The following is a 12,622-nucleotide window of genomic DNA, read 5'->3' on the forward strand; positions in this document are numbered from 1 at the left end:
CAAGGACCGTACTCTTGACACCTATGCGGTATTGGATGATGGATCAGAACGCACAATGCTCCTGCCAGAAGCTGTTGACCGACTTGGATTGCAAGGTAGACAAGAAGATCTTGTCCTCCGCACAATACGTCAGGATGTTCAAACGTTGAAAGGATCATCCGTCTCATTCTGCATATCACCCCTTGCACATCCCAGAAAAAGCTTTCAGGTTGCAGAGGCGTTCACTTCACAACGTCTCAGCCTGGCGGATCACTCATATCCCATCTCCATGTTGAAGAGGAAATATAAGCATCTGGCAGACCTCCCTATCGAACCATTCGAGCATGTCAAGCCACTTGTATTGATAGGAGCTGATCACCCCCATCTGCTCACTCCAGTCGAGCCAGTGAGGTTAGGCCCTCCAGGAGGACCGGCAGCTATCCGTACCAGACTGGGTTGGACGCTTCAGGGGCCGACTCACCTCATCCAGTGGATAGCATGCACACAACAGTGCCTCCTTACCAGTGTTTCACCGCAGACAACAGAGTTGATGAGGAATGTTGAGAAACTCTGGCAAATGGATGTGCTGCCTTTCCAGAGTGACAAGATGGTGGTGAGATCAAAGCAAGACAAGGAGGCAGTAGAGCACCTGGAGGCAAAGACAAGGAGGGTAGAGGTTGCTGGCATCCTCCGGTATGCTACTCCGTTGCTGCGGAAAAAGGACATGCCCCTGTTCCAGGCATCCAAAGAGGCCGTTCTACCGAGCTTGAGGAGTACAGAGAAGCGATTGGCAAAGGACCCTCAACGTGCCAGAGCCTACTGTGAGGCAATCAATCAGCTGGTACAATCAGGAGCTGTCAAGAAGTTGGGACCAGACGAGATCTCAATGACTGGTGAAACATGGTACATACCTCATCACCTAGTTAGCCATAATGGGAAGAATCGGCTTGTTTTCAACTGTTCCTATCAGTTCCGTGGACTGAATCTGAATGATGCCCTTCTTCCAGGACCGACCTTGGGCGCATCTCTTCTTGGTGTCTTGCTGCGCTTTAGGCAACAAGCAGTAGCAATTAGTGGAGATATTAAGGGTATGTTCCACCAAGTCCAGCTTCTGCCAGAAGACCGGCCACTTCTCAGGTTTGTGTGGAGAGATATGAAGCGAGAGGATCCCCCTGATACCTTCGAGTGGCAAGTTCTGCCCTTTGGCACCACCTGCTCACCTTGTTGTGCCACCTTTGCTCTTCAACGGCATGCCAGAGATCACAGTGTTCCAGAGGATGGTGTCATAGACTCTGTAGAACGCTGTTTCTATGTCGATAATTGCCTTCAGAGCGTAGCAACTGCAGCTGAAGCAAGGGGGTTGGTGGACAAACTCAGAGAGATTCTGGCGTCGGGTGGGTTTGAGATCCGTCAGTGGGCATGTAACATCCCCAGTGTCATTGAACATCTGCCGAAGGAAGCAAGGTCGGATAGTATGGAGCGCTGGCTCTCACATGATGACACAGGTCTGTCCGAATCAACTCTTGGACTTAGTTGGCATTGGGAATCGGACATCTTGGGGTATAAGAACCGCCCGCTGGACTATGGCATACTGACTATGCGCAACGTGTATAAAGTTCTGGCTCGACAGTATGACCCTCTGGGGTTCATATTACCCTACACAACCCGCGCCAAGTTGCTTGTCCAGAGCATGTGGGATAAGCATCATCACTGGGACGACCCCCTCCTTCCGCAGGATCTCCAGAGAGCTTGGAAAGAGTGGGAAGCCGAACTCAATCTGTTGCCTCGCATAACCTTACCTCGATCATATGTTCCAGCTCATGTGGGCCAAACGGTTGTCTCTAGACAGATCCACATATTCAGCGATGCATCTGAGAAAGCATACGGCTCGGTTTCCTACCTGCGGACTGAGGATGCCCAAGGCCAAGTCTACCTCTCATTCCTGGCAGCGAGATCAAGAGTCGCTCCTCGGCGACGACACTCCATTCCACGTCTAGAGCTCTGTGGTGCCCTGACTGCAGCCCAACTGGCAAAGATGTTGGAGGGGGAGCTGACCTTGAAGGTTGATCAGACTATACTTTGGAGTGATTCAACCACAGTGCTTACCTGGCTGCAGTCAGAGTCGTGCCGTTTTAAAGTATTTGTGGGAACCCGTGTAGCTGAAATTCAGGAACTCACAGAACCCAGCGCCTGGCGTTATGTGGACTCCTCACTGAATCCTGCCGATGATGTCACACGGGGTAAGACTCTTGGGGAGCTTGCCTTGCCTAATCGCTGGAGCCAAGGGCCCCCTTTCCTCCTCAAGGGACTCGACGAATGGCCGTCCCAATCACCTAAGCTGTCTGTTTCAGATTTGTCAGAATACAGGAAGTCAGTCTCTTGCGGTATTGTGACTAACAGTGACTGGCCATGTTCTCTACAAGGAGGCCAACACACTTGGAAGGATCTCGTTGAGGCTACGGTGCGTGAGCTGCACGGGGCGGCTGGACAGGGTAGCGCTGTTACTGCTTCAGATTATCATCAAGCAGAAATGACAATCTACAAGAGAATCCAGCAAGACTGTTTCCCAGAAGAATGGCATCACCTCAAGAAGGGCAAGTCAGTACCGAATAGTAGTCGCCTACTTACCTTGTCCCCAGAGTTAGACTCTAAGGAGGCGATCATACGTGTTGGTGGGAGATTGCGGCGTGCTGAAGCTCTCGATTCTGCTTTTAAACACCCGATCGTCCTGGATCCTGGTCATCCAGCCACCAAGCTACTTATACAGGACTATGACACTCGTCTCTGTCACCCTGGACCTGAACGGGTATACGCAGAAATGCGTCGCGCTTTTTGGATTCTGCGCGGGAGAGAGGCAATCCGTCAGATTCAACATCTCTGTAAGGAATGTCGAAGATGGAAGGCTAAGCCATCAGTGCCCAAGATGTCAGACTTACCCGTGGCCCGTCTGCGTCTATATAAGCCAGCCTTCTATTCCACAGGTGTAGACTGTTTTGGGCCTTTCCTGGTGAAGTTGGGACGCCGCTCTGAGAAGAGATGGGGTATTATATACAAATGTCTCACTACGCGAGCGGTGCACCTGGACCTCTTACATAGCTTGGATTCAGACTCGTTTCTAATGAGCCTCAGGAGATTCATTGCCCGTAGAGGGACGCCGGCTGAACTCTACTCGGATCAGGGCACAAATTTTAAAGCAGGAGAGAAAGAGCTTCGCGAGACATTTGACGGTCTATCCTCAGAGCTTCAGCAACTTCTAGCGAAGCAGAAGATTGCCTTTCACTTCAACCCTCCGGCAGCACCCCATTTCGGTGGGGCATGGGAGCGAGAGATAAGATCGGTCAAATCTGCTTTGTATACAGTTATAGGAGCTCAGCCGGTCTCCGAAGAAGTACTCCGTACCGTCTTGTTGGAAGTCGAGGCGATACTGAACACAAAACCCCTGGGATATAGCTCAGCCAACATAGCAGATCTGGATGCAATCACTCCGAACATCCTCTTGATGGGGCGGCTCGATGGTGCTTTGCCCCAGGTGGTATACAACAAGAGTGAAGGCTTGAGCAGGAAAAGATGGAGGCACTGTCAGGTCTTGGCAGACCACTTCTGGTCTAGGTTTATAAGGTACTACTTGCCCACCTTGCAGCCTCGACAGAAGTGGCATATAACCACAGGGGATCTTGCGGTCGACTCTGTTGTTCTGATGATGGACCCGCAGCTTCCCAGGGCTCTTTGGCCAGTCGGTAGAGTGACTAAGGTACATCAGAGTGCTGATAGTCGTGTAAGGTCAGCAGATGTCCGGATCAAGGACAGAGTCTACACCAGACCAGTTGCCCGTCTCATCGCCCTTCCAGCTATCCCAGATTCATAGGAGGGAAAGAATTCCGTCGTAGTGTCCACGGAAGATGCTGAACAGTGAGCCTTCCTCTGGAGCAAATTGCATGCAATTTGGGGGCGGCTGTGAGAAAGTCTCACTAATGACACTGATTTGTGACATGGATGTATAAGTGTCTCTTCCCGATCGCGGGGACTCTTATTTTGGCGGAACGCAGCTCATTCGGTGGATTGCTTCAGAGCACAGTGCGCGTGCGATCCAGTCTGTCATCAGCCGTCATCTTCAGTGAGAACGAGCCGTAAAATTCCCTTACTGAATGCCGTTAAAGGATCGTCGTTATGTTCCTTTGAGTGTTAAAGTTGTGTGCGTCCAGAGAGAAAGTGAGTCTTGTAAATTTCACTATGTTACACGAGTTGAGTTGATTGTTGTTCACTGAATAGAGAAGTTTAAAGAGTGATGACACAAAATGGATGCTAATGTGAAGTATAGCAGTATTTAAGTTATCATCCAGTACAGTGTAATCATGTAAGCTGTGTGTATGGTTTAAGTTCTACTGTATTCAAAGGCAACACTGTGTTGACGATTGGGGGATGCCAGTAGTTTTAATGCTATTTATGTTGTTATGAATGTGATTGTAATAAGGAAGAAGCATTGTTTGTTAGAGCATATCTTTTATTTGTTTGTTACAGACCACACACATATATGCTGACCCACGTCTACGGACATAAGCACGAGACGATACCACTCAGTGCCAGTATTCATGCTCATCCTTGATATGTGTACAGAGAGCACTGTTTAACTCAACCTGATAGGATCTGGCCCCCCCTCTGCATATGCTTGTTCAAATAAATCTGTTGAACTGGATTCCTTCTCCGACTTTGGTGTTCTAACCGGCACACCCGTATCAGCTTCATCTCATTAGCAACAGCTAGCACCTTACAGTCCTTAGCCCCTCAGCTACAATAGCCTACAAGTCTGCTGTTTCGGACCAGGTCCGAATGATGATCAAACATATACTGATGAGTTTAATAAAGTTTATTGTACATAACACAAAAGATGAAGCGTCAGTTTTACTTCAGTAACTCACCGTAAGAGCAGAGTAAACAGTAAGATATAAGAAGTGCGCAAGTACATAAACGAATTTCGGTAGAGTTGAGGGAGCATTTTCTTTAAAAACAAAATATCCACCTCGTCTTCAGCGGCTGCCTCAGATTTCGGGAGTATATAGAGAGACCTATGTGGATTAATACATCCAGCCACACAACACCTACAACACTGGGAGACATTCTCGGAACTCGATCAGGGCGGGTCTATGTTAGAACGGTGTCTGTCAACACTCGTGGGCGGGGCCTGTACTTAGTGACGTCACTAAAAACAGCATTCTGAAAACAGGTCGTTGGGAGACACTGCTGATGATTTATGGGGATTAATAAAAAAGGAGTGAGTGGATTTTTATCACTATTGGGTGGTTGTGTACACACACTGCCAACACACATTTATGTCCAAACAGCATGCAAAAGTGAATTTTGCATAATATGGGACCTTTAAGCTAAATCTCTCGGAATGAAAGTCATATAGGTTTGGAATGACAGGGAGGGTCAATTAATGATAACAGAATTTTGGGTGAACTTTCCTTTTAAAGGGCATACCAAAAATTGCAAGTGCAGTAAAGGTCATGGCGGCTCTATCAGGGTCATACGCATGATTAGAAACCATGGCCTTGTGGGTCAAAAATGTGTGACAAAGGACTCTGGATTGGACTGAAGACTTCAGAATAGAGATAACGCGACTTCTCTGTCAAGTCATTCCTCTTTTGTGCTCTCTCTCTCTCTCTTTCTCAAATTAAGCTGAAAATGTATGTGCTCAAAAATGTGAAGCGGATAACTAAGCTGCTGCTCATTGGCTGTTACGATCCCTCATTTGCCTACTGCGCATTACATACAAATGTTTATTAAACAAAGATTAGATTTAAATTAACAAGAAATGGCACAAAAATAATCATTTAATTCATCATTTAATCCACAGCTGTGGCCAGATAGCTGAAAATGGACTTGTAAACCACAAATATCTGGTTCCAGGCTATTTAGCCCAACATCCTAACAGCAGAAACACGGTTTTTGCACATTATCCACTGCTTTTGTACTGTTCCTTTAAGGATATCAGTGGCCAATCTTACCCAATAATAAATTTAGATGTTTATTTAGAGAAATGCCCTCATCTCCCGATGGTTGCTTAGCGACAACAGTATTATTTTGGGCAAGGGTGATTAATATTAAGAAGAGTTCTCTGAATACCTCTGCACAAATCCTACCCACTTCTGCGTTAACGTACGTCTGTGTTTCTCTGTGTGTGTTTTGTGCCATCTGTGAGAAAGCAAAGCATAGGGCACACAGCGAATACATTTAAATCAAGTTAAATTATGTTTAGTTAACCCTCATGTTCATTTGAGATTGTTTTTTTTTTAAACAAAACCCCCAATGACACACAAAGAAGGGTCAATGACAAATCTTAAAAAAGGGTAGATTTAAAAAATCATTTCAAAATTGATGTAATGCGTATTTGAGTCAGGAACAATGTTTTTAAACAAAGTTTTTTGTTTTGAATATATACATTCTATATAATTTTATTGTGAAATGTTAGTAAAGTAACCATTAGAGTGTCTACAGTGCCTATCACATTTTTATTTTATTCATATTAATTCATAATTATTGTATTATAGTGGCTAGGGATTTAGTATCTTTAGCATCTGATTTTACTTTTAAATACAGAAAAATAATCATAAAATTATACCAGTAAATGCATTCAATACAATAAATGCATTCAATACAATAACTGTTCACAATCTTTTTTAGCCATTTGTTCACTTTTACCTATTATTTATTAGTTTAAATCAAGAATTTACATAGTTGACAGGGAATATGCTGAATACTGGATTTTTTCTCTCTCAATTTCAATTACATATAAAAATAATGTAAGTGTACCAACCTACCCATACTTGAAAGTAGCTATTTTGATCAGAATTAGAGAGAGATCTACAAACCTTTTCTCTCTGCCACAAGGATCAATTGGGTTCCCTTTCGAAGGGAACTCGAACTGCGTCAAGCGCTATGGGGAACGCCTCAGTGTGACTGATGACTTAAACACTGTAGAATCACGACAATCCTATTGGCCGGCGTCAGCCATGACGTCATGCTCTAGCGCGACCAGGAAGTATAAGAGGAGTGCCTAGAGAACATGTCATCCTCTTTTCGTCTTCAGGGACTGTTTCACTGACACTGTGAGTAAAACGAAACTATGGCAAACAAGGGAAGTGTGCCGACCCGTGTGAGAGGTTTCTCACACCTGGTGGCACTCACTACCTTTGTGGGCATGGTCTGGGTGAAGAGCACGCGCGCTCTGTTCTCGAGGGGTTAGAGTGCGCCGACCGTGAGCATTTTACTCAATGAGAACGCTCCGTTCTAGTCTGTCTTTTTTCCTAAGGAAGGATTGACAGTCATCTTTACCTCGGGTCTCGCTCATGCCAAGGCTCAGAGGAGACTAAGATTGCGGGGATCTCAGAGGGAGCTCATTGACGAGTTTGAGAGAGGAGTGAATCTCTCTGACTCGTCGGCGGGTGACGTGAACGAACCTTTGGGCGGGGATGCGCACTCTGACACATCCTCTGGTCCAACAGTCAGTGCTCTACTGAACGCACCCGCCAGGCTTGAGTAATGCCATGGCAACGCGTCAGAGTGGAAGCGAAGAAGAGAAAAAACTCAGGAAAATAGAAGAGAACTCTTGATGAGCGCTTTCTCTCTAGCCACACCCTACCAGACACCATTAACAGAGTAGTTGGCACTACATGCCTCCTCTAGTTAAAACGAACGTAGACAGGCTCTAATTAACGGCATCCGTTCCCCTCCTGGATAGGATGGGTTTCCCTTACGGTGTGGTGAGATTGCTATAAGGGACTCTGTCGCTTCCTTTTCATTGAGATTCGGGTAGCCCAGATCTAGGTCTCCTCTCATGCGAGAGTCATCATGCTGAGACCTCTGGCCCTGGAGCTCCATGCAGGCAGCACGGCTGCTGCAGGTAGAGGTGGACTAGGGATCACTCTCTTATGTAAAAAAAAAAAAAACGCAGAGAGGTTTTCCTGGCCCTCCGCCTCTCGGGCTCTGAGCTGGATTTAATTAATATAGTTGCTTCCACTAATAAAAAGACTAGTTTAAGACCACTTGGGTGCGAGTATGGCAGGCCTCCTCTTCTTAGAGTCTTTCTGCTAGGCCCCTGCTCCCCATAACCCTGTGGAGGCAGTTTGCGTCTCTGAATTTGAGACGGTGGTCAAGTCGCTCCTCTAGAGTAGGATGACGTAGTACTCCCCTAGTTAGCAGGGTGTTTCTTAGAGTGCTTAGTAACGAGCTAGCTCTCCTAACTATATATATCAGGCCTCCTCTCCTTTGAGAGTCATCCTGCTGAGTTCTCCATATGTACAGTTAGACTGTGTTATCTCTTTATAGCATGTGTCAGGCCTCCTCTCCTTCGAGAGTCATCCTGCTGAGGCCTCAATGATAACAACATTTCAGGTGGAGCTTGAGAAGTGGCCCCTCTCTCTCTGAGGAGGTGCTTTAGGCCCTTCGCTCCCTGAGCTCTGATGATCGTTGAGCTAGCTCTCCTAAATATGTGTCAGGCCTCCTCTCCTTTGAGAGTCATCCTGCTGAGGCCTCCATATATACATTTTGCTGTGATTGACCTGTTTTATAGCATGTGCCAGGCCTCCTCTCCTTCAAGGGTCATCCTGCTGAGGTCTCCATGCAAACAGACGTTGCGAGCTAGCTCCCCTAAATATGTGTCAGGCCTCCTCTCCTTTGAGAGTCATCCTGCTGAGGCCTCCATATACAGTTAGGCTGTGTTATCTGTTTATAGCATGTGTCAGGCCTCCTCTCCTTCGAGAGTCATCCTGCTGAGGCTTCCATGCAAACAGCATTAAAGGTGGAGCTTGAGAAGTCGCCTCTCTCTATCTGAGGAGGTGCTTTAGGCCCTTCGCTCCCTGATCTCCGATGATTGTCGAGCTAGCTCTCCTAAAATATGTGTCAGGCCTCCTCTACTTTGAGTCATCTGCTGAGGCCTCCATATATACATTTTGGCTGTGTTGATCTGTTCTATAGCATGTGTCAGGCCTCCTCTCCTTCGAGAGTCATCCTGCTGAGGCATCCATGCAAACAAGCTTTGCAGGTAGCAGGAAAAAGGCCATCTCAGCAACAGAGCGTTGTTTAGGCCCCTCACTGCCTGAGTTCTGCATCATGAACTTTATTCACCCTATGAGGAAAAGCTCTAGACCACAGTGGTGTAAGTGTGGCAGGCCTCCTCTAATCTCAGAGTCATCCTGCTGAGGCCTCCGCTTCCCATAGCACTGTGAAGGAGCTATCGTCTGTGGCTAAGGACTGTGGTTGAAATGTAAACCCAAACAGGTTGTTGGCTTCAGGGTTAAGCATGATAGCCTCCCTGGTATGGGGGTTGACATTGTCCCCCCGAAAGTAGCAGGCTAGGGCCCATAGGCTCCGGGCTATACTCCCTTAAAGGAACCCCCCTCTGAAAGTTGGGCTGTGGTTCCCATGCCCTCGAGCTGGCAAGCCCTCTGTGTGATTCACAGAGTTGCCCTCGCTTAGCATGGAGCTCGGGCAGTGGCCGTAGTGAGTAGTGCTACAGTTAGCCTGACGTGTAAGCAGTAGGGGGCTTAAACTTAATGAGAAACTTTGAGAAAATATGAACACATCACACCAGTCCTCAGGTCTTTACACTGGCTGCCAGTTACATTTAGGATTGATTTTAAAGTATTATTACTGGTATATAAATCATTCAATGGCCTAGGACCTCAATACATTGCAGATATGCTCACTGAATATAAACCCAACAGATCACTCAGATCATTAGGATCACATCGGCTAGAAATACCAAGGGTTCACTCTAAGCATGGCGAGTCTGCTTTTAGCTACTATGCCAGCCGCAGCTGGAACCAGCTTCCAGAAGAGATCAGATGTGCTCCACAGTAGTCACATTCAAATCCAGACTCAAAACACATCTGTTTAGCTGTGCATTTACTGAATGAGCACTGTGCCACTGTTCGTCCGACTGTTTGCACTGTATTTTATTTTATGTTTTAATTACTCTGATTTCATTCGAATATTTCTGTATTTTATCTTTTATTCTAAACTTTTTTAATTAATCTGATTTCTTTTGATTATTTTAATTTCTTCTATGTAAAGCACTTTGAATTACCATTGTGTATGAAATGTGCTATATAAATAAACTTGCCTTGCTTTGCCTAATGTGTTTTTGCTTGTAGCCATAGTTGCTAAAGCATCCCCTCAGCATGGCAGCGTGGGTATCTCGTTCCCTGTAGCGCTTGACGCAGTTCGAGATCCCTTCGAAAGGGAACGTCTCAGGTTACGACTGTAACCTATGTTCCCTGAGAATAGGGAACAAGACACTGCATCTCGTCGCCATGCCTCCGGCCTGCTTTTACAGTCCCTTCAGACGAAGAAGTTGATGACATGTTCTCTATAAGAGCTCCTCTTATACATCCTGGTCGCGCTAGAGCATGACGTCATGGCTGACGCCAGCCAATAGGATTGTCGTGATTCTACAGTGTTTCAGGCATCAGTCACGCTGAGGCGTTCCCCATAGCACTTGACGCAGTGTCTCGTTCCCTGTTCTCAGGGAACATAGGTTACAGTCGTAACCTGAGACGATTCTTTGCATGCTGCATTATCTTTCTTACTGTTATTACTTTGTCAATTCATAAAAAAGACCCATGTTTGCAGTTGTGCCACCCTAACATTAGGAATATACAAATTCCCAGAAAAAAGTTAATTATCTAAACAGCTTTAGAACTACTGATATTTATATAAAAAATGTAAATTAAAGTTTTCAAACATAAAATTATGTCATTTTATTTTTTAAATGTCCTATTATTAAATAGTCTTTTTAGTCGGTTCATTTATGCGGATGGCTGCTCCAAATGGCATTTTGGGGTTTTAAGATAACAAAACTGGTAAAAAAAATTATATTTATTATTTGAATGTACTGAAAATGAATTCAAACTAAATAGGTTTTATAGAATAAGTGATACGTCATGAATTTATCAAATTATATTAAAAGGAAATCTTGACCTTTGAACTTGTCATTGACCCATAAACATCAATAATGGTAGTAGTTATAAAATTAACAATTAAATAAGTTAATCTACCCTAATCTCAACCCAGTACACACATACTGTATATAAAAAGCTTTTTTCCCTACACTTGTTCCAGAAATCTATTTAGCATCCATCACAGTAACTTCACAGCAGTTCAATGTTGAGTTTGAACTCTTTAAAAACATTTTTGAAAAAATAGAATGAAATATTTAAAATAAACAACTTACAGGAGTGTAAAAAAAATGTTAGCATGTGAAAATTCATTGCATTTATTAATGGTTTGTATCTGGGTTCTCTGAGACTCCAAACAAAAGTAATTAAGCAATTTTTCATAAAGGACGGCTGATGCATGCTATCAAGCTGAAATTTTGTTTATAATCAGATCTCATAAGATTAGAACAAGCAATGGTGTTTCACCCTGATACTTCAATGTTTATTGGTAAATTTTCTGAGCCCTTGGGGCTCTAAGACCCCAAACAGAACATGAGGGTTAAGATAAACTCTCATCAGTCCAATGCAATGTATAAAATACAGATAGATAGTCAAGTCTTTCCTGTATTTGTTCCTTTATATCTGTTCAGCTTGGCTAGTGACTGTAAAGAGACAGGAAGAAAGGTAACCTCTTTTTCCCTCTTTCCATGTTAAATGTGAATCAGCCCAGTCTCTTTCGGTCTCATTTTTCCTCCTTTCTTTGTTTGTTTGTGATTTTTTGAGTTGTGCTTTTGTGTGTGTGTGTGCACACATAGGTGTGTGTGAGTACCCCTGTTGTCATTAATAATGTTTGGATGTGATGGTTTCACACTCAGCAGACTCTATCCGTCTCTCTCTATCCTTCACTCATCATCCCATCATCTCACATCATCATCTGTTCCGCGTCTATGGCAGGGAGCATGAAAAATGATTTCGATAGCTCATCTCTCATAATAAGCATGTTTATAGCAAAGTAATGGCCATATACATCATACATATCCCATAGTATTACACAGTGGCATCAACAAATGCTGGAAATAACTAGTATTAGACCAGCAATATCCTCTTACCTGCAATATACTTATACAACTGTGTGTGTAAGTTTGCATGTGTGTGTGTGTGTGTGTGTCTGTATTTGTGCGTGTCCAATAAGATTTCTGCAGGAAGTGCTCAGCGAGGAGTGATTCCCTCATGAAACGTTCTAAAAGCTTTAAATATTCTTCCACCAGCCCAGAATTCTGTCTCCATCTCCCAGAACCTCCTCACTCGCTCTTTAATACTCTTCTTTCCTTGAAAATTGCTCTCTCTCATTTCCATCCGTCACTAAATTTCTTTCATTAGATGTCACCTGCAACTTACATCTGTACACCACATATTGAGATTCTGAGTATGTATACTGGTTCATTTTAAAGGGGTCATGAATTAAGAAATCAAATTTTCCTTGATCTTTTGAGATGAAAGAGGTCATTGTACTGTAAAAACATCCTGTAAGTTTCAGAATTCAAAACCTACTTTTTCATCCAAAAACAGCTTTTATTGAAAACAAGCTCTGAAAACAACTTGTTTCGGATTTTTTTCACATTATGATGTAATAGTGCGGTGGAAGACCGCCTCTGCAGAAGAAAACCGATGCCTACTTCCAAATCATCACACCTTTGGCCCCGCCCACA

General features: G+C 44.5%; 1 protein-coding gene across 3 annotated transcripts in view; it reads right to left on the bottom strand.

The window, feature by feature from the left end:
* Positions 1–12,622, bottom strand: part of il1rapl1a (interleukin 1 receptor accessory protein-like 1a) — a 105,873-nt gene that overhangs the window by 22,206 nt on the left and 71,045 nt on the right. The window lies entirely within an intron of this gene.

This window comes from Siphateles boraxobius, unplaced genomic scaffold (assembly GCF_051911475.1).
Source record: "Siphateles boraxobius isolate OS27281-9 unplaced genomic scaffold, OSU_SipBor_1 7, whole genome shotgun sequence".
NCBI classification, from domain to species: Eukaryota; Metazoa; Chordata; class Actinopteri; order Cypriniformes; family Leuciscidae; genus Siphateles; species Siphateles boraxobius.